The sequence below is a fragment of the Bufo gargarizans genome, chromosome 3, assembly GCF_014858855.1.
Source record: "Bufo gargarizans isolate SCDJY-AF-19 chromosome 3, ASM1485885v1, whole genome shotgun sequence".
Lineage (NCBI taxonomy): Eukaryota > Metazoa > Chordata > Amphibia > Anura > Bufonidae > Bufo > Bufo gargarizans.
Window position 1 is genome coordinate 459,247,433 of NC_058082.1, and position 22,889 is coordinate 459,270,321.

A 22,889-nucleotide genomic window follows, 5' to 3' on the forward strand; every position below is an offset into this window, starting at 1 on the left:
AAAGGAAATGTTCACGTACTTTTTAGCTGTAGGAACACGCCGTGCAACACAACGTTCTCCACTAGATGGCGCTGATGCACAGTAGACGGCTGTAATGCTGAGCAGGCAAATCACCGTGACGTCTTCAGCGCTGGCAGATCACGTGGTCATGTTCCCCTCCGCTGGCTGCAGCAGTAGCAAATATCAGCTGGAGGATGAGGGATGCGCACGGAGGCAAAGTGACGGGGACATGTCTTCTCCCGGAGTGCGCCCCACAGTAAGTACACTGCGCCTCTGACAATGTGCTCCTGGAATGTATAGACTTCTTTGGATAGAATCTCTGACCCTTCTATATTAGTGTACAATATGCAGGGGGGAATCAGCATGTAAAGCAATGACCCTGTGCTGACACCTAGACATGATGTATATGTTGTGTCACCATAACAGATGGTAGTCATCTTGGTGGCACTCTGGGCTGTCATGTGGTCAGTATAATGTCCAAGATGATAAAGTTGAATTATGTGTAGGGCTGACACCTCCAGTAAGTCCTGGCACTGTGCCCCTGAAGAGACGTTTAATTGTCTCTTGTTGCCCCTTCCTCTGCCAATCCCTACTGTTCTTAATTATATAGGGAGGCATCTATTAGTAGAAATGTAAAGCCTGAAACTGTGTTGCACCCTAGGCAACCACCTACTTTGCCTACCCCTAGATGATGTCCCACCTCCAAAAGTTTTAATATATTTTACCTATCGTAACTGTTGAAACTGCCCCTTAAATGGCTTGTCCCCCAAAGGACATAATTCAATGATCAGTGCTGGATAACACCTACCGCAGGAGCACCGTGCTGTGAATCATATGCTTCTAATGCATTTTATTTTTTAAACCCCACACTTCTAAAATGGAAATATACATTTAGTTCTGCTGAGATTTGCCATATTTAGAATGAAAGGGAGTCTGTCACAGGATAAATGAGGCACCATGGCACAAATTGACGCCTACAGGGTTTGTACACTTTTTGACATGACTGACTGGGAGGGGGGGGGGGGGTAAAGGGGTTGTGTCCCTCCAACAAATAGCATTTATGACACTTACTAATGTGTTGTGATACTCTGCTTGTATCCAGGGGTTACGACCACCCTGCAATCCAACAGTGGTGGACGTGCTTGCACACTCTAGGAATATGCAACCAGCAGATCCAAATAGCACATATGGATTTTGCTTCTTTTTCCTTTTTGGTTCAACTAGCCCTTAAAGGGTGATTCTACCATTTAGATTAGTCTACATCAGGGCTCATTCACACGGCCGTTGTGGTTCCAGTGCCGTATTGCAGCCCGCATACGGCGGGTCCGCAATACACGGGGCATCGGCCGTGTGCATTCTGCATCCTGGATGCGGACCCCTTCACTTGGAGAGATGCGGTGCGGAACGGAACATGTTCTATTTTTTTGCGGAACGGACTGATCTTGGACCTATTCAAGTTGAATGGGTCTGGATCCGTCCTGGCCGCCGCACGGACGTTGCCCGTGCATTGGGGGCCGCAAATCGTGGTCTCCAATGCACGGAACGGCCGTGTGAATAAGCCCTAAATAGGTGAGTAACTTTGTAAATCCATAACTTTACTTGTGCGCATCCAAAGGTAAAGTCTGTGGTACAGTTCAGAGCTGCATTCACAATTCTGCTGGGGCCTCTAGTAATCAGACATTCATTACATATCATGTTGATAGGTGATAAATGTCCTTTGGGGGACAAACCATTTAAGGTGGAGTTTCAACAGTTACGATAGGTAAAATATATTAAAACTTTTGGAGGTGGGACATCATCTAGGGGTAGGCAAAGTAGGTGGTTGCCTATGGTGCCTGTGAGGGGGTAACACCGTTTCAGGCTTTACATTTCTACTAATAGATGCCTCCCTATATAATTAAGTACACTAGGGATTGGCTGACAAAGAAGCAACAAGAGACAATTAAATGTGTTTGGCCAAAGGTGAATTTTTCACCTTAAAAGGAACTTGTCACCGTGTGTAATCTGCAGGCAGCATGTTCTAGAGCTGGAGGAGCTGAGCAGACTGATTCAGCATCATTTTGTATATCCTGCATATCATTCATCATGGGCTTAGAAGTCGGGGAGGCGGTCCTATCAGTGATTGACAGCTATTTCTGTATACACAATAGAGGGAAGGCTGTCAATCAATGATAGGACCGCCTCCTTGACTTCAAAACTATACATCAATGTGCTCAGCTCCTCCTGCTCTGTAACATGCCGGACAGGCTCCCTTTAATACTTAGTGGAGACATTCTCTCGTGATGAATAGTCTAATGCTGGCCATTGACACAGATTTCCCATATTCAGCAAAGGTTTTCTGATTCTTAAAGTACGATCAATGAATCAATAGGAATGTTACTGCTTGGATAATTCTACAATGGGCGTGCAGAGATTTTTCAGGAGGAATTGATGGCAGTATTGACTACCATCACAGAAAATAATCAGCAGATTCTCGGTACATTACACACTTCACTGATAGGAGCCATCTGCCCATAATATTCCAGCCGGTGTGATGCATGTTCTATGCACTACACAAAATATAAGTTTTGTTACCATAGACACACAGTCTGTCACTGTGACTGCACTGATGGCATCTCATCAGCTGAATTATTTCTCCCTCTGCTAATCATAAAAATAGATGGAGATGGAGAGGGGTTACTTACTATTAAAGGGGTTGTCTCACTTCAGCACATGGCATTTATCATGTAGAGAAAGTTAATACAAGGCACTTACTAATGTATTGTGATTGTCCATATTGCCTCCTTTGCTGGCTTGAGTCATTTTTCCCATCTCATTATACACTGCTTGTATCCAGGGGTTATGACCACCCTGCAATCCAGCAGCAGTGGTCGTGCTTGCACACTATAGGAAATAGTGCCAGCCTATTCTAGCTTCCACAAAAGTCCCAGACACCAGAGAGGCTGTTGCCTTTTTCTGTAGTGTGCAAGCACGGCCACCGCTGCTGGATTTCAGGGTGGTTGTAACCCCTGGAAAATGAGTAGCTTATAATGTGATGGGGAAAAAAATTGCAGCGGACCGCGTCACAGTCAGGGAGAAGGTGAGCTGTTCTTTAGAGAACAGGCTATGTATGTGAGTACCGAAACATAACTAAACACCTAATCCCACCCAGTCCCCTAAATGTCCCCACATAGTAATTGTTCCCCCTTTATGCCACCACACAGATGTGTGCCCCCTGTCCAGATATGTGCCCCCTAACAGTAGTGATGTCCAGATAAGTGCCCCCTCACAGTAATATGCACGTGACTGTGTCCCCACTCAATAAAGATGCCGAGAATTGCCCCCTCATAGTAATATGCCCAGTTGCGCCCCCTCACAGTAATATGCCCAGTTGCGCCCCCTCACAGTAATATGCCCAGTTGCACCCCCTCACAGTAATATGCCCAGTTGTGCCCCATCACAGTAATATGCCCAACTGTGCCCCCTCACAGTAATATGCCCAGGATTGTGCCCCCTTCACAGGCAGTAACAGGCAGTAAAAAAAATATATATACTCCCCACATACTCACCTTGTTCCCCAGGAGCAGGATACCCGGAGAGCTGCCGGCCAGCCCTGCCCCCTGCCCATACCTGCAGTGTGTAGCACAGACAGGGGGAGGGATAATAGAGCAGGGAGCTGACGGACAGCTCTCTGCTTCATCATTAGAGGCAACTGTCAGCTGCCTGAGACCGGGACATACGTATCGGGACCGTGGGACAACCACTGAAATCTGGGACTGTCCCGCCGGATCCAGGAGGGTTGGGGAGTATGCTATACTCACTTACATAGCCTGTTCTCATGAGATTTACCAAATCTCATGAGAACAGCTCACCTTCTTCCTGGCTGGGATGCGGTCCGCTGCAATTGGACGGTGTCACAGCCAGGGAGGACATGCCCACTGAGGAAACCAGATGTCTCCTCTACCCTATATCGATGGTACAAATTAGCATATAGCATGCCAAATATAGTAGGGAATTAGGGGCGGGGGGTGCAGCGCCAGAGCAGAGGGGTGTTCACATCTACAGGGGCCACACTATCTGGTAAGAATACCAGTTTGTGATACAAAAACCCATGAAAGGTCCTCTTTAAAGAGAGAGTACAGGAAGTAGAATACATGGATTGACTTCAAAAATGATATCCAAAAAACCCTTCCCTTAGCTTTCTCTTTGTTTGGACTGTTAGCACCGTAAGCACCCTCAGATGACCACACAGAACATACACTGTGATCAGGGAGGGAAGGGGATGAGTGACTCAGTTACAAGTCACTCATTACAATCTTTATCTAGGCCTATCAAGAGAACAATAGAGCTGTCATATTGTTATCCTAATTCTCCTAATCAACTATTATACTGACAGATAAAATGTTACCCTCACTGCAGCAGTAAACCAAATAATGGATTACCTATCTGTAATGGCATTGTATCTCTCTATGCTGACTGCTGCAGAAGGACACTATTTTGTATTTAATTTTCAGCTTCCAATGCCAATAGTCAGTTGATGTGTTATATTCTGTATCTATTTATCATATGTCTTATGACGTTTGTGGAGAAGAGGATAACTGACATTTCCTGGTGTCCAGTGGGTGTAAAGGGAGTATTTTTTTGTGCTTTGCACATGGACTCATTAATTTCTATGGGTTCCCCCCCCCCCCCAAAAAAAAAGCACCATACGGAGGTCCTCGTTGTGCTGTCTGTTCTGCAAGATAGAACATGTCCTATTCTTGACTGCAAAGTTAATGGGACGCAACACGGACACCATCCTTGTTTTGCGGACCGTAGAATGTATACGGTTGTGTGCATGAGGCCTTTTATCACGTGGGGCTCATGTAACATTGTCAGCTGCATGACGGTCAGCTGCATGATTGTCCAGCGGGTGGATTATTTGCGGTCAAACTAGAAATAAAGAAATAGTTGTGCTTTTTAAATCGTAAGTCTATATCTGACCTAAAGTTTAGACTCTGCTCTGTGTACTTACTGAATGGATATGAACGCCTGAGGTTGATACCCGCAGTTTAATGGAGCTGAACTGCAGCTGAGACCATGCTGAACTTTTTCACCAGGACCTATAATCCCCTGACAAATGCCAAAACTAGTACAGGTATCTGTTATCAGCTTCATGGTCACTTTACCACTACATGTACAGCACTAACAACTTGTGGTACCCTAAAATATGTGAGCCTCGGTCGTATACTGCGCATGCGCTGAAAGTTTTTAGAGTAGGTTCAGATATAGGAGATCCAGGGAAGTGATGGACATTCTGTATCTGCACAAGTGCAATAGAAGACCACAGGCAGTGGATGCCATTGCTTATTTACATTGCTACTCATGGGTACTAGTGGAGGTGCAACTCCATGCAGGCTCAGGTAAGCCAAGAGGCAGTTTTTTTGCTATTACACATTAGCATATGACATTATTGAAATGTATATACAAAGCAGATGACCTCTCTAATGAGAAGACCACAACTAAAGTGGTATGAGGAGCAGAGTACAGCCGCCACTAGACAATCAGGGGAAGCCAAGCCATAGGCTAAAATAAGGAACCACAACTATCTTATTGCAGTGTATTCAGTTCACAACTGTTCATGCTACTGGTTATCAGAAGAAAGAAACCATTAAGTCTATGTGCCTCTGCTGTGTAAGTTGTGTTAACCAGGTCTCCTGGATTCTATTCATTCGGGGGTTGCACAATACTACATCCTATTATCAGTTGGGAATCAGTGTAGCACAACACTACATCCTAATATCAGTCAGGAAGCAGTGTAGCACAACACAACACTACATCCTAATATCAGTCGGGAAGCAGTGTAGCAGCCTTCATTTCCACTAAATTGGCCATCGTTGAGCGGGAAGCCACCACATGATGCATTATTGAGAGAAAGCTGCTGTCTACGCCCTTGACTCCACCAAACGGACTTGTGTGGGTATAAATATCTCATTAGCTATATTATAGCTATTGTTTAAGAAAAAAGGGTATTATATTACCTTTACCCCAGTTCACGTCTTTGCATCCGTTTCTCAACCTGACTTGACCACAGTTCCCATCGCCCTCTAAAAGCAGATTGTTGTATTATATAACACCAAAGATAACTCTTATTGGTAATATATTCTGCACTGAAACTTGAAAGCATCCTAATGATATCTCAAGTATCTGGCAATGTTATGAAATTGCAACCAAAATTTGAGAGCGCTTAGCAACAGAGTGCCCAGGCGAGTTGGAAGGTTTATAGAGCTTTAATTAGTATGCAATGGGGTCATCATCACAACCAAAAACAGAGATCAGTAGCTTTGTGTATGTTTGATATAGTCAGGATCTTTTTATATTGATATTTTACTGAAGATTGAAGTTAGACGAACATGGGACAATCGTTGCATAAGCTTCTTGAATTTTTTATTTTTTTTCTAATTTTAGAGCAGGTTTTGCAAATGTTCTTCATTGCATCAGCTTTTCAAGTACAATAGTAGACATATGCATCGGATATGGCCAGAGAGTGCTCTAAGTCCTAGTACCTAGACCTCCATTTACTGCAGTCCACAGTATCTTTAGTGTAGTTCTGCTTGTGCAATCTACAGCACCAGAAATCAAAGAAGAGATGTGTATTGATTTTTATATATGAGATCTGGAGTGGACAGGTCTTCTGTTGCTTTTTTTTCTCACAACATTAAACAGCTTTGCAAGGCTTCAATTACATTGTATGGCTGTGCGGTGGAGATAAATCCCCAGCTGTAAATTCCTTGAAGGAGGAAAAGAATAGAACATGTAGTAGTGATGGTGATTACTAAGAATTTGGGGTCCTTTTACATGGCAAAGCAGCAGAAGAGAAATGTACTGTCCAAAAAATATGTTTCCTTTATTTCATCCTTAAAAACTATAGCAGCATGGCGAGGTGGATGCAAGTAAAGCTCCAGAGAACTGACTGTTATGCGCTTCCTCGTAGTCCCTGGAGTTCCACCCCAGTACACATGTTCTTATAGTCATTAAGGCTAGGGCTACATACGTTGTATAGCCCTAGCCTAAAAGTAGGAGGGTAAGGCCAGGTTCACCCATCAGTTATTTCCATCAATTATTGTGAGCCAAAACCAGGTGCTGGTCAAAAACACAGAACAGGTGCAGATCTTTCCATTAGAACTTATCTCTTTGTAGGCTTCACTACTGATTTTGGATCCCAATAACTGATAAAATTAACTTGACCTTACTCCCATCCTCCACAATTTAAAAACAACATACATGGGTAGGTATTTCTACAATAGTGCAGGACTTGCGGAATGGGAAAGTGTGGGGCCGGTATCCGTGGATTGTGAACCACAAAACTGATACGGTTATGTGCATGACTCCTGTCGCCTTAATATACTACTCATCCAAATAGCTTCTCTTTGCAAAAAAAAATATGTCTGTCTATAAAGTGCGGGCATCCAAGCCAGCAAAAGACAGAGAATTATTGTCCCCTCCATGTATGTCGCGAAATGCTCCCACCCAGCTAGTTACATAGATAGACACTCCCCTATCACTGCCCCTAACCACGCCCAGCTAGTTTATAGCTCCTCCCACCCAGCTAGTTACATAGACACTCCCCTATCACTGCCCCAACCACGCCCAGCTAGTTTATAGCTCCTCCCACCCAGCTAGTTACATAGACACTCCCCTATCACTGCCCCTAACCACGCCCAGCTAGTTTATAGCTCCTCCCACCCAGCTAGTTACATAGACACTCCCTTATCCTTGCCCCCTGTTGCTGCTTTGACATGTCCATGGACTTCACATCACAGGAAATAAGATCTGTATGGACATGATCATGTGACTACAGGCCAGAACAGAAGATAGAAGCAATAAAGATAAAAGTACAAAATCACAGCTACCTTCATAAATTATTATTCTAAAGGATGCCAATACAAACCAGAAAACTCTTTTAAAGGGTTACTCAGTTTTCAGAAAACTTTTGGTATGTCATTGAGGCATATCAAAAGTTTTGACTGTCGAGGGTCTGAGTGCAGAGACCTCCACCGATCCCTAGAATGGGGAGAGAGAAATGTATTTGCAGGAGATTGAAGTGAGATAGGCCCATAGTCTTCTGCTGAGCCTGTCTCCTACAGCAAGGAGAGAGAGTACAATATGTGAGCGCTTCTCGCTCTAGGAATTGGTGGGGGTCTGACATACTGAAATTTGTCTGAAAACTCAGTTACCCCGCCTACCTAAACCAGGCTGGTAAGAGATTATAAATGAAATATTTTGCTGAAGAAATAGGTACAGTTACTTATAATAATCTGGTCATCCCTCAAAGCATGTTCTAGCCCCCATGTTGATTCAGCTTGGATTGTTTTAATAGCAGATGGGGCTGATAGCAGAAAAGCTGAATGAACAGATGCCCACACATGGAAAGCAGGGAGCCGGCATCATTTGCATACAAATAGATTATTCTGGTAAACATTGTCTATTTCATTTTTAAGCAAAAAGTGAAGGATCCAAATACAATTGTATAATAGTATCCATAGTTGATGACTCCTTTATCCCAGGTAATTATTAGGTGTGCTGCTGATACATTGCATTCTGTGCTGTATGGAATATTATAATGTTACTTATGATAAACCTAAAGAATCATTAACAGGGTTGTCTGGATTCAGGAAGAAAACAGACAACACGTGGGCATCCTGTGTGGCGCTGGGACGCTACGGTTCTCCCTTCTAGGCTGTGTTGATCCGGCTGCAGTGGTGACGTGACATGAACATCATGTCACTGCTGCAGTCACTGGACTCATCAGTGCACTGATTGACTGCCGCAGTTATGTGTTATCAACGTAATGTCTCTGCTGCAGACAGGTCAACAGAACCCGGCTGGGAGAACCGGAGCGATGGCACAGGATCTGCTAGGTAAGTAATGGTCTATTTTTATATTTTAGGCATGACCCGAGTGTTGTCTGGTTTCTTTGAGAATTCAGACAACCCCTTTAAGGTTTGTGTTTAATACTACATTTCTTATAAACTTTTCTAAAGAGACTTAAAGGGGTTCTCCAGGAATTAAAATTACCTAAAATACCCAAATATTACTCTATTATAAACACAACACCAATTAGCTTTTGTTATTTAAATTGGCTCATTTTCTTTAGGAGGCGAATATCAGGGGAAATAAAATGGCCACTGCGCTATTAACACACACAAAACCTGTCCTAATAACACAGCTGGACGGGTTACTTCAAAGCACTTAGCTAAAGAGCTGTCTCAGCTCTCCTCACTATTCTTGCTGACATGAATTACAATCCTACAGCTGATAGATGTCAGCTGTGTGCCATTACGGAGCAAATTAAAAGTATAGAGAGGACAGACAGGTTGGGGATGTGGTTAATGAGCCACAAAATGAAAGTACTGAGAGGGCGGACGAGTATGGGATGTGGTTAATGAGCAGCAAATTGAAAGTACAGAGAGGATGGAGGGATAGGTAGTAGGTAGGAGAGCTGGGACTGCTCTTTAGCTAACTGCTTTGACGTAACCCATCCAGCTGTGTTATTAGGACGGGTTTTGTGTGTGCAGAGGTCATTTTATTTCCCCCAATGCTAGCCCCCTAGAGAAAACAAGCAATTATAAACAGTAAAAGCTATTTGGGAATGTCTTCATAATAAAGTAATATTTAGGTATTTTCAATCATTTAATTTTAGTAATTCATGGGGAGCCCCTTTAATAATGCCAACACAACTTTATATAAAATATGTGGCAGAAGACATGGGGATATTTATGAAACTCCCTTTCTTGGCCATAGAAACCCATAGTAATGAAAGATTTGCTGTGATTGGTTACTGTGGGCAACAGAAACAGTTTTTCTTCTAGGCAGTTTTCATAAATCTACCACATACTGTAGTCATTCAATACCTATTTCTTCTTTGGTTGGTTGTTGTCAGGGGTGCACCACCAATGAGGCCAGGTGAGGCGATCACCTCAGGCAGCACCAGGTAAGGGCAAGAGGGGGACAGCAAAAGGGCCATGGGAAATGAGCGCTTTCGTTGTGGCAAAGGGATTAGGTTAAGAAATTGGCATGGGGGTGGTGCCGTTTTAGTTTTTGCCACAGGCAGCAGAAAGGCTAGGTGCACCCCTGGTTGTTGTATATTATTAAAGATCATTTGCTCTAAAAACAGAATGAAATAATATACCCCCTATTGGTCATTGGTACATTTATCTTTATATTATATGCCTCAGATACAATTTTTTTAGATAAAGTGAGTGCTTGAAATCAGTCATAAATTCATTAACATGAATCAGCCTTTTTCCTATTCAAAATAAGTTTTAGTAGCAGGTGAGGTGTGCATTATGGCACTATCCAAGCATCCCTCTATAACAGTACCAGACAAAATGGTCCCAGGGCAGTGCAAGTTCCACATGCCACAGTGTCTGCTAGTGCACCAAACAGGTGGACCATTGCCATCAGGGAATATCATTGTCGTGAAGGAGTGTACTTGATTTACAACAATGTTTAGGAAGGTGGCACATGCCAAAGTAACAAATACATGAATGCCAGGACCAAAGGTTTCCCAACATTGTCCACAGCATCACATTGACTTGTCTCCTTCCCACATCTCTGCCAACTTCTTTCATTGCTCCATCATCCAGTTCTGGTTCTCACATGACGTTTGTAATAAAGAGATGTTAATATGATGTTATAAGTTTGAAGTTTTATTGGTGCTGGAGAACATTATTGCTAGCACCTTATTACTTCCATTTCTAGTGCCTAGGACCCAGCCTGGCATCTTTGAAGTCCATACATAAGCCTCACAGATTCCCAAAGATACATCCAAGTCTTGCGCAGCTATGAACTGAGTTGTTTTTTTCCCTGTATACTTTCTATGGTAGACAAGGGTCATCATAGACACTCTGACCGGTCAGTGACTATGAAGTCCCATACACAGCAAGCTGAAATGCACTGTGTGTGCTGACACTTTTCTATCACATACAGCACCTGTCTATCTAGAGTTCTGTCTATCTCATATCTATCTAATTTACTTCTTACATGGGAATTTTACTATGTGAATAATACTGTATGTTAACTCCCACAGAAGATTAGATTCTCTATACTTTAAAATGTTCTGTATAACCAGAGCATGAAATATGAGGAAACCGTCACCGCCTTTAAATCAATTACCATATTTTCTGGCGTATAGGATGACTGGGCGCATAATATGACCCCCAACTTCTCCATTTAATATTATAAGGTTTGGGCTATACTCGCCGTATAAGACTACCCCTGCCTGCCCAGCCCTCCCTGTCTCCAAGACAATGTTCTCCAGTCCAGGGAATTGACCAAGGCAGCCAGGACTTCAGTAGCGTCTTTTTCTTTTCACATTCCCAGTTTCCCACATAGGAACTATTAGGGCTGGGAAAAGATGGTGGGTCCATTGCCATGGGGGATCTGTGGATGGCACTGTTATGGAAGGGATCTGTGGATGGCACTGTTATTGGCGGGGGGCGATCTGTGGATGGCACTGTTATTGGCGGGGGGCGATCTGTGGATGGCACTGTTATGGGGGATCTGTGGATAGCACTGTTATGAGGAGGGGGATCTGTGGATGGCACTGTTATGAGGAGGGGGATCTGTGGATGATACTACTATGAGTAGGGGGATCTGTAGATGACACTGCTATGGGGATCTATGGATGGCACTATATAGTACCTTATGCTATATGTGTCATGCACAGATCTCCCCCATAACAGTGTCCCCCAATAAACCAGCCCCGCCGCTCCCAGCAGTATAATATCTAAAGACTTTTCCTTAACCGGCAGTGACTTGAACTTTAAATCAGCGCTATGATCTTTATTACCTTACAATGAAGCTCAGGAGCATTACGTGCGTGAGTGACGTTACGCCGCCGGCCGCTCTTCCTGTTACCGGAGCTTCATTGTAAGGTAATAAAGATCATAGCGCTGATTTAAAGTTCAAGTCACTGCCGGTTAAGGAAAAGTCTTTAGATATTATACTGCTGTGAGCGGCAGGGCCGGTGTAAGAGTACAGCACACGAGTTGCCGCCACCAGCCCCTCCTTCCTCCCAGCTGATACATCGCTGCGCCCCTACCCAGCGTATAAGACGACCCCCGACTTTTGAAAATAATTTCTAGTGTTAGAAAGTCGTCTTTTATGCCGGAAAATACGGTATATGAAATTAACAAATATAACAGAGAAAGTGGATGTTATCTTTAGGTGTATCAAAGACTTCAGGAGACTTTTTAGAGTAAAAAGTCCAGTAGTTGCAACATTTTCTTACGCTGATGCAGGAGCTGCAAGTAGATTAATCTTATGCTGTAAAAGCTATGACATGATGACCTGTAGCTCTCCACCTCCATATTTTAAGTGAAGATGCTCAGAGATGCCTTCCTAATACATAGCATAAATGGGTATTCTGGGACTGTAACTATCATGTTTTCCCCCAAAAAATCAATTTTACCATATGTTACTGCTGCTGCAGCATTATGCATAAAGCATTCTTTAGTGTCTTGACATACCACTGTGTTTCCTTGAGTTTTTCCCTTAGTTAAGGCTGTTTTAACCCAATATGAGAATCTTCTCAAGATGGCCCCTCTGCCAGTTCTCTGAGGCCAGAACTGCTTTCCCTCACTTCACATACACACTTGCTGTAGCCAGCAGCTTCCTGACAACCAATCAGATTGGAAAACTGAGAGACATGCCTCCTCACTGTTAAGCCTAATGCAGACATGCAATACCTCTCTGTGTCTTCTGTTTATACTAAATAGAAGACAGACAAGCCATAGCAACGTTTTTTTAAGGGACCAGTGGAAAGGGACAGGGGACATTAATGAAATCTGGTATTATAAGGTAATTACGGATCTTTTGACAATCATTGACAGACTAACTTCATACCTCCCAAGTGTCCCTCTTTTTGACCTAAGTCCCTCTGTCCCATTTTCCTATTCTTTAAATGTCTCTTTTTTTGATCTGATAGATATGCATTATTACATTTACAATATTGATCCAAAATGTGTTTCCAAGCACGCCTTGCATATTATTTCATTATTTAATGCCGTTTAGATTTGAGAAATTTTAATAGTCAGATAATTTTTGCGCTATTGTGTAAAAAAAATAATATATATATATATATATATATATAAACTATATATATATATAAATATGTAGGAAAAGTGGATCTTTCACACAATAAACCAAGTGTCCCTCTTTGACCATCCAAAAATTTGGGAGGTATGTAACTTAGGTATACATGCCTAGCTCTAATAAACTCGCAAATAAAAACAAATCTGACAGTTACACTTTAATATTGATGCTATATACTTAGGATATGAGGTAAGTGTGTGTCCAACTCCCAGTACCCCACCATCATTGTTTACCAGGCACAGAGCATGGTACCACAGCTTGCGTCAGCTCCGATTCATTTGTGTGAGTGATAGATATCTGGTGAATGGTTTGGTTACCATTAGGGATAAGCAAATTAACTTTGGATGAAACATCCGAAGTCGATTCCCATAAAACTTCATTCTAATACTGTACGGAGCAGGAGCTCCGTACAGTATTACAATGTATTGGCTTAGAAGAGCCAAAGTTATTGCTTTATGAAGTCTCACGAGACTTTGCATAATAACTTCATAAATTAATTTGTACTGTAAAAAACCATTTCCCGAACTCAGGTTCGGCTCAAATAAATAAGCAATAACTTTGGCTCATCTGAGCCAATACATTCTAATACTGTATGGAGCTCCTGCTCCGTACAGTATTAAACAAAGTTTTATGCGAATCGACTTCGGATGTTTTATCCGAAATTGATTTGCTCATCCCTAGTTACCATCTCAACCTGTTTGGGACACATGACGTACTGGTACGGCATGATGTCTTGGTACGTCATGTGCAGTACCGTTTACCGCCGCCCGCGGGCGGTGATTTGAACAAGGTGCCTGCTCAAATCATTGAACAAGGTGCCTGCTCAAGTCCTGTGACCCCCCCGTGTCCGCGATCGCCGTAAACCGCAGGTCATTTCAGACCTGATGGCATGAAAGGCAGCCCCCTGGATCTCACAGTCTGGAAGCTGTATGAGTAATACACACTCATACAGATAATACATTACAATACAGAAGTATTGGAATGCATTGTAAAGGGGATTAGACCCCCAAAAGTTCAAGTCCCAAAGTGGAACAAAACATAAAATGAAAAAAATAAAAGTTTAAAAAATAAAGTTTTCCCCCCCAAAAAATTTAGTTTCAAGTAAAAATAAACAAAAACGTAATTTTCCCCCAAATAAAGTAAAAAAAATTGGTAAAAATTAGGGAAATGTTTTTTTTTGACGCGTCCATATCGACCGGCTCTATAAACATATCACATGACCTAATCCCTCAGATGAACACCGTAAAAAATTTAAATTTTTTGTCACCTTATATCACAAAAAGTACAACAGCAAGCGATCAAAAAGGCGTATGCCCACCAAAATAGTACCAATCTAATCGTCACCTCATTCTGCAAAAAATGAGCCCCTACCTAAGACAATCACCCAAAAAAATAAAAACTATGGCTCAGAATATGGAGACACTAAAATATCATTTTTTTGTTTTAAAAAAGCTGTTATTGCTGTGAAGATACGAGATGTGCAGCACCTGAAACTACGGATACTGGAAGCCTGTGCTAGCATTTCTCCTGCGGTGTTTCTATCAGTGTGTGAAGAGTGGGAGAAGAGGGTTGCATTGACAATCCAACACAATGGACAGCACATTGAACACATTTTATAAGTGGTCAGAAACTTGTAAATAACTCATGAAAGAATAAAGTTACGTTAAAACCAAGGCACACCATTGTTTTTCTTGTGAAATTCCCAATAAGTTTAATGTGTCACATGACCCTCTTCCTATTGAAAAAACAAAAGTTGGATTCAAAATGGCCGCCTTCAAAATGGCCGCCATTGTCACCACCCATCTTGAAAAGTTTCCCCCCTCACATATACTAATGTGCCACAAACAGGAAGTTAATATCACCAACCATTCCCATTTTATTAAGGTGTATCCATATAAATGGCCCACCCTGTATAACAGTGTGCTGCCATTAGTATTTTGTTTGCTGTCTGCACAGTTAAAAAAGTAAGGGCAGATGAAGAGAGCAATCCATATCTGCAGGATCGGACTACACACAGGGTTTGCTTAAATTCTGTATCCGCGGAGATTGATAAATTTGCATAGGACATGTGTAAACCAGGGCTTTTCAGTCTTTTACTAGTGGGGCCTCACTAGCCAGAAAATGACAATGCAAGGACATCACTCCTGGTTGTAGTCTATACCAAAATGTTCAAAAATGTATCTTAAAAATGTTTATAACAAACAAAATAGAACACTAAGAAATGAAATATTGAAAGTCTATTCCAAAATGTTCAAAAATGTATCTTAAAAATGTTTATAACGAACAAAATAGAACACTAAGAAATGAAATATTTCTGTTGCTAAACTAGATATTGGTGAAACCAAAGACAGGCCTTTGTATCATATAATCACTTCTATCAACATAGCCGCTCTGGGGTCCCCAAGAGTGAGGTCCCCAAGAGTGAGTTTGAGAAGCTTGGTATTGTAGGAAATAATTTCAGATTTTATTTTAGATTTCTTTAAGTAATGAAAAATATTTCCATATTACTACTTTTCTGTTACGAAAGATCTTGAAGAATACTACAAATCCCATACCCACTCTGTGAGCCTGCAGTGTTGAGGAAGATCATGGACTTACAGTAGGCTGTATTCACATGTGCACTATAGCTTCTATTCATAATGGAAGCTGTAGCAGTGTGCTGGATCCATAATACGATGGATCTGAATGATGTCCAATGGGGTTGTGCCAAGGTTTACTTTGGTTTAAATAGTGCTGCACGCTGTATAAGTTGTGCTGTGAAAAGTGATGGAAGCCCCCATTGGAACGTGTACTGGGCCACAGAAAACAGATGTTAACTGAAGAATATTTTATTGCTTGTATGCACAGTATCAGTGGACTTAAATGGTATACCTGTTAGGCTACATTCACAGGACTGGATTTTTGTTTTTTGCGAACCCTTTGAAATGAATGGGGTCCACATCCTATCCACAAGAAAATGGAACGGACATGAAAACAAAATACGTGTGTATGCATGAGGCCTTCTAAGAAGTTATCCTCTATCCACATGATAGTGGATAATTATTTGGTCGGTGAGGGTCCAGCTACTGGGACTCCTACCGATCACTAGAACTGTGGCACTATACCTCAAAATGATTAAATCGGCTGGTCAAGCATTCACCCTGCAGTTCCACACATTTTCATTTCATTTAATAGAGGATCTGGATCTTTTAGATGGTATTAAGCAGAGTCATCAGTGTGAATTAAATGGAATTTATTGTGGGACCTGCACCTGTGAACAACCTGTGGACATGTCACTAATATACAGTGGGATGCGAAAGTTTGGGCAACCTTGTTAATAGTCATGATTTTCCTGTATAAATCGTTGGTTGTTACGATAAAAAATGTCAGTTAAATATATCATATAGGAGACACACACAGTGATATTTGAGAAGTGAAGTGAATGAATTTATTGGATTTACAGAAAGTGTGCTATAATTGTTTAAACAAAATTAGGCAGGTGCATAAATTTGGGCACCACAAAAAAGAAATGAAATCAATATTTAGTAGATCCTCCTTTTGCAGAAATTACAGCCTCTAAACGCTTCCTGTAGGTTCCAATGAGAGTCTAGATTCTGGTTGAAGGTATTTTGGACCATTCCTCTTTACAAAACATCTTTAGTTTGATGGCTTCCGAGCATGGACAGCTCTCTTTAAGTCACACCACAGATTTTCAATTATATTCAGGTCTGGGGACTGAGATGGCCATTCCAGAACGTTGTACTTGTTCCTCTGCATAAATACCTTAGTGGATTTTGAGCAGTGTTTAGGGTCGTTGTCTTGTTGAAAGATCCAGCCCCGGCGCAGCTTCAGCTTTGTCACTGATTCCTGGACATTGGTCTCCAGAATCTGCTGATACTGAGTGGAATCCATGCGTCCCTCAACTTTGACAAGATTCCCAGTCCCTGCAATGGCCACACAGCCCCACAGCATGATGGAACCACCACCATATTTTACTGTAGGTAGCAGGTGTTTTTCTTGGAATGCTGTGTTCTTTTTCCTCCATGCATAACGCCCCTTGTTATGGCCAAATAACTCAATTTTAGTTTCATCAGTCCGCAGCACCTTATTCCAAAATGAAGCTGGCTTGTCCAAATGTGCTTTAGCCCACCTCAAGCGGCCCTTTTTGTGCTGTGGGCGGAGAAAAGGCTTCCTCTGCATCCCTCTCGCATACAGCATCTCCTTGTGTAAAGTGCGCCGAATGGTTGAACGATGCACAGTGACTCCATCTGCAGCAAGATGATGTTGTGGGTCTTTGGTGCTGGTCTGTGGGTTGACTCTGACTGTTCTCACCATTCGTCGCTTCTGTCTATCCAAGATTTTTCTTGGTCTGCCACTTCGAGCCTTAACTTGAACTGAGCCTGTGGTCTTCCATTTCCTCAATATGTTCCTAACTGTGGAATCAGACAGCTGAAATCTCAGAGACAGCTTTCTGTATCCTTCCCCTAAACCATGATGGTGAACAATCTTTGTCTTCAGGTCATTTGAGAGTTGTTTTGAGACCCCCATGTTGCTACTCTTCAGAGAAAATTAAAAGAGGAGGGAAACTTACAATTGACCCCCTTAAATGCTCATTCTCATAATTGGATTCACCGGTGTATGTAGGTCAGGGGTCACTGATCTTACGAAGCCAATTTGAGTTCCAATAATTAGTTCTAAAGGTTTTGGAATCAATAAAATGACAACAGTGCCCAAATTTATGCACCTGCCTAATTTTGTTTAAACAATTATAGCACACTTTCTGTAACTCCAATAAACTTGATTTCACTTCTCAAATATCACTGTGTGTATCTCCTATATGATATATTTAACTGACATTTTTTATCGTAACAACCAACGATTTATACAGGAGAATCATGACGATTAACAAGGTTGCCCAAACTTTCGCATCCCACTGTATATCATAGGCTCCATTGGACTCCATGCCAGTACAATAAACTGTTCATGTATGCAGATGCTAAAGTTGGCCATAAACATACTGTAAGATACCTGATGGCAAATGAACAGTCAGGTAATTTCTATAAAGGATTTGGGAGAAGTAATAGACATCTATGACACCACTTATCAAAGAAATAGAGAAGAAAAAAACTATCCTGTCCAATCCCTACTCCCCTCATTGCAGAACAGCGAGGCTGCCATCATGCACATGAGGCTGTCAGGATCTAAGCTTGGGAATTCATTTTTATTGTTCATTGGAGTACTTTGTAGATATAATAAACTGGCTATAGACACCAATATTTAACCCTGACCTGACCATGCTTCACATGTTACATTGGGAAGCATTTAAAGGGATATTACAGTTTTGATTCTTTGGCATATTTAAGAATTTTCCAACTGATCAAACATATTTTTATCAGTTTTCATCCCTTCCATCTGTGTCTGTAGACATCAAAGTGTTCATTAAGATAATTTATTTCTCATTGTTGGTCATTGTGAATGTCACTGTCAAGACAAGACAAGAGAGCAGAAACGTAAGAAGCCTTCCAGCACTAATTACCTTAATAACTGTCATATCTCTTAAGCCTGTACTTTCTTCCATGCGCTGAGTCACCAGCTACATGCTGTGTTAAACAATTTAGCATGAAGGAACAAACATTGGCAATAAAAACTGTAATTTAATGGCAATCCGAGAGGCTATTACTTATTATTACTGCCTCCCTCTGTATATTACCATATATCTGCTGCCACTATTAATACACAGATTTGCTTCCCAGGCTCAGCTGTGCTTGTCATTTTCTATGAGGGCTTATTCCCACCACAGTGCTGTGTGCACAGACCTTGTACATTAAGCTGAGTTTACTGTGCACTTTAGCCCTCCACAGGACTTTTAGTTAGGGGTTTACTTTTGAATATACCTAAAATTTATACTATGACACGTACATTCACTTTAATGGATTATGGAGTTGAAAAGGTTTTATCTTAGGACACCATTTGACCTGCCGGACAAAGTGGCAGTAGAGGGAAAACAGGTCAAATGGAGTATAAAGAGAAATCCCTGAAACTCTTTTTGACCCATTAAAACTAATGGATCTGTTTCGGTATACTTTGAATACTCCCTACGGAAAGCCCTGTTGAGGGCTAAAACAGTGAGAATCTAGCCTTATGTGGGGATACCATATTCTCTCATACATGCTAGTAATACTTAAAAGACCTCTTTAAAATCATGAAGGTACAGTATGGGCCTATAGCGGGTTATGGTGCAAGGATTTTTGCACACACAAGCGAAGCTACATTTTGGCACCCCCCACAACTCGGTGGGGGTGATGTAAAAAGGAGGGCATGATGTGACATGGAGGGGGATGAGAAATGTGACATGGAGGGGGATGAGAAATGTGACATGGAGAAGGTGATGAGAAATGTGACATGGAGGGGGATGAGAAATGTGACATGGAGGGGGTGAGAAGTGTGACATGGAGGGAGTTGAGAAATGTGACATGGAGGGGGATGAGAAATGTGACATGGAGGGGGATGAGAAATGTGACATGGAGGGGGTGAGAAGTATGACATGGAGGGGGATGAGAAATGTGACATGGAGGGGGATGAGAAATGTGACATGGAGGGGGATGAGAAATGTGACATGGAGGGGGTAGAGATGTGACATGGAGGGGGGAGAAATGTGACATGGACGGGGTTGAGAAATGTGACATGGAGGGGGATGAGAAATGTGACATGGAGGGGGATGAGAAATGTGACATGGAGGGGGATGAGAAATGTGACATGGAGGGGGATGAGAAATGTGACATGGAGGGGGTTGAGAAATGTGACATGGAGGGGGAGAAATGTGACATAGGGGGGTGATGTGACATGGAGGGGGAGAAATGTGACATGGAGGGGGTTGAAATGTGACATGGAGGGGGGAGAGATGTGACATTGGGGGGTTATGTGACATGGAGCGGGTTTAAATGTGACATGGAGGGGGGAGAAATGTGACATGGAGGGGGGAGAAATGTGACATAGGGGGGTGATGTGACATGGAGGGGGAGTAATGTGGCATAGGGGGTGATGTGACATGGAGGGGGAGAAATGTCACATTTCTCCCCCTCCATATCACATCACCCCCTTTGTGTCACATTTCAACCCCCTCCATGTCACATTTTAACCCCCTCCATGTCACATTTTAACCCCCTCCATGTCACATTTCTCCCCTCCATGTCACATTTCTCCCCCCAATGTCACATCACCCCCTGCTTTTTACATCACCCCCTCTGTGTCACATTTCAACCCCCTCTATGTCACATTTCAACCCCTTCCATGTCACATTTCAACCCCCTCCATGTCACATTTCAACCCCCTCCATGTCACATTTCAACCCCCTCCATGGCACATTTCAACCTCCTCCATTGCACATTTCTCCCCCCCCATGTCACATCACCCCCTGCTTTTTACATCACCCCTTTGTGTCACATTTCAACCCCCTCCATGTCACATTTCAACCCCCTCCATGGCACATTTCTCCCCCCCCCCATGGCACATTTTCCCCCTCTAACAAACATTATGCTCCTCACCTGGGCCTGTTCCCGTCTGCAGCAGCTCCCCTTCTCCTTTGTGGGGTCCTGGTGTCTTCTCTCTGTGCTCTCGACAAGACTTTGAGGACCTTTCACACTCAGCCAATCAGTGGCTGCAGCTGTGTCATGTGTCAGGCCAGTGATTGGCTCAGCGGGAAATCACTGCCCTGACATGTGACACAGCTGCAACCATTGATTGGCAGAGTGGGAAAGGTCCTCAAACAATTTGTCAGGACTCAGGAGCCCTGAGAGAAGATATGAGGACCACCACACAGAGGAGAACAGCCACAGGAGGCCGGCGGCATGCAAGTGATTAATGAAAAAAAAAAAAAGTTTCATTTTTCCACCTCCCCTTCTCAGCGCTCTAAGGCGGCCGCTTGGTCTGCCTTATTATAGCACTGGGCCTGGTGCCGTGTTACAGGTCTGTGCCACACTAGTCTGTAATAAGTTTAAATTCACCTTATCTCTTTGAACCTGTATTGTAACCTATGGGTAGATGAAACCTTTCAGTGCCTAGGTTCCAATGTCTTCCTTGGTTTTAGTTAATGGCAGAGAGTCTCAGATATAGAACCATTCTAACTGGCACCAATGATTGTTGATAAATGGCTACAACCTTTTTTTGGATACCACAGAAGCCCATTACTAGATTGCTAGACACTTAGTAATGTGTCTGGGACTTCAATATAAGTGTCACCTACAGTTGGCTGAAACAACTAACTATTCCCAGTCAAGCGCTACTCTTGATTAAGAAACAGTGGTGTATGAGCTAATAATCAAACACTGACCAGCTTCACATGATGAAAACAGAAGTTAAAGGGGTCGTCTCAAAGAGACAACCCCTATTTGAATTGAAACCAGCATGGTGGTCTGTTGATACTCTAAGGCCCCTTTCACACGGGCGAGAATTCCGTGCGGGTGCAATGCGTGAGGTGAATGCATTGCACCCGCACTGAATCTGGACCCATTCACTTCAATAGGGCTGTTCAGAAGAGCGCTGATTTTGACGCATCACTTGTGCGTTGCGTGAAAATCGCAGCATGTTCTATATTCTTCGTTTTTCATGAAACACAGGCCTTATAGATTTGAATGGGTCTGCGTGAAAATCGCAAGCAAGTGCGGATGCGGTGCGATTTTCACGCATGGTTGCTAGGAGATGATGTTAGTAAATTGATAAAAGTAAATTTACTGTATTATTTTCCCTTATAACATGGTTATAAGGGAAAATAATAGCATTCCTAATACAGAATGCTTAGTAAACTGTAGATTGGGGGGTTAAAAAATAAAAATAATTAACTTACCTGTTCCAATTGATCGCGCAACCAGCATCCCCTTCTTGCTTCTTCTTTCAGGACCTGCAAAAGGACCTTTGATGATGTAATCGCGCTCACCACGTGGTGAGCGCGGTGACTCAGCACAGGTCCTGCTGAATGATGCACTCAAAGACATTTTGCCCAGTTGACAGATTTTGAGAGGGGACGCATCATCAACAAATTGGCCGCTATTTAGGGCGTTCTGACCTAGCTGTTAGGAGGTGTTGGAAGCAGTGTTTACGTGCACACACACACAGCAAACATGCTTTGGATGGCCCAGACAGACCACCAGCAGAGAGGATTGTTTGATCTGCTGACAAGCACAGGCATCTCCCACAGTTTCGTTGTCACTTAGGGCTCTTGCACACGAACGTACCGTGCCGTGAACTGAAAATTGCGGTCCGCAATGCACGGCACCGACCGTGGGCCAGCCGCATGTGGATCATGATTCACTTGAATGGGGTCCGCGATCTACCCGTTCCGCAAAAAGATTAGTGCTTCCGCACCGCATGCGATAGTAAATGGGTCCTGCCGTATGCTGGCCGCAATTCGTCCACGGAGGCCTTAGCAGAAGGAAACTTGGTGTCATGGTGACATTATGTGTCCTGCCGTTAACAGCCAGCCACAATTGCCTTTGTTTGCAGTGGTGTTGCGAATGAGAAACCTGGACTACTACGGACTAAAACCATATCGCCTTTAGTGACAAATCTATCTGTTTGGAATGCCACAATTATTGGTTTTGAGGAGGCTTTGTGCTGAGCGCTTCAATTCTGCAATGGCATTTAAGGAACCAGCTGGGGCACCAGCTTTGGCAACCTAGAAGTGTGCAGGATCTACAGATCCAGCTGCAACATCTGTGGGCAAATGTGCCACAGGATACTATAGGGAACCTGTATGCCTCCATGCCCAACCGTATCTCATCTTGGGTACTAGAGCCTCC

General features: G+C 42.9%; 1 protein-coding gene across 1 annotated transcript in view; it reads left to right on the forward strand.

The window, feature by feature from the left end:
• Positions 1–206: 206 nt before the first annotated feature.
• Positions 207–22,889, forward strand: part of SYTL5 (synaptotagmin like 5) — a 237,780-nt gene continuing 215,097 nt past the window's right edge. The window contains exon 1 of the mRNA XM_044286622.1: positions 207–256. The gene's annotated coding sequence lies outside the window, so the exon portion shown is untranslated. The remainder of the gene's footprint in view (positions 257–22,889) is intronic.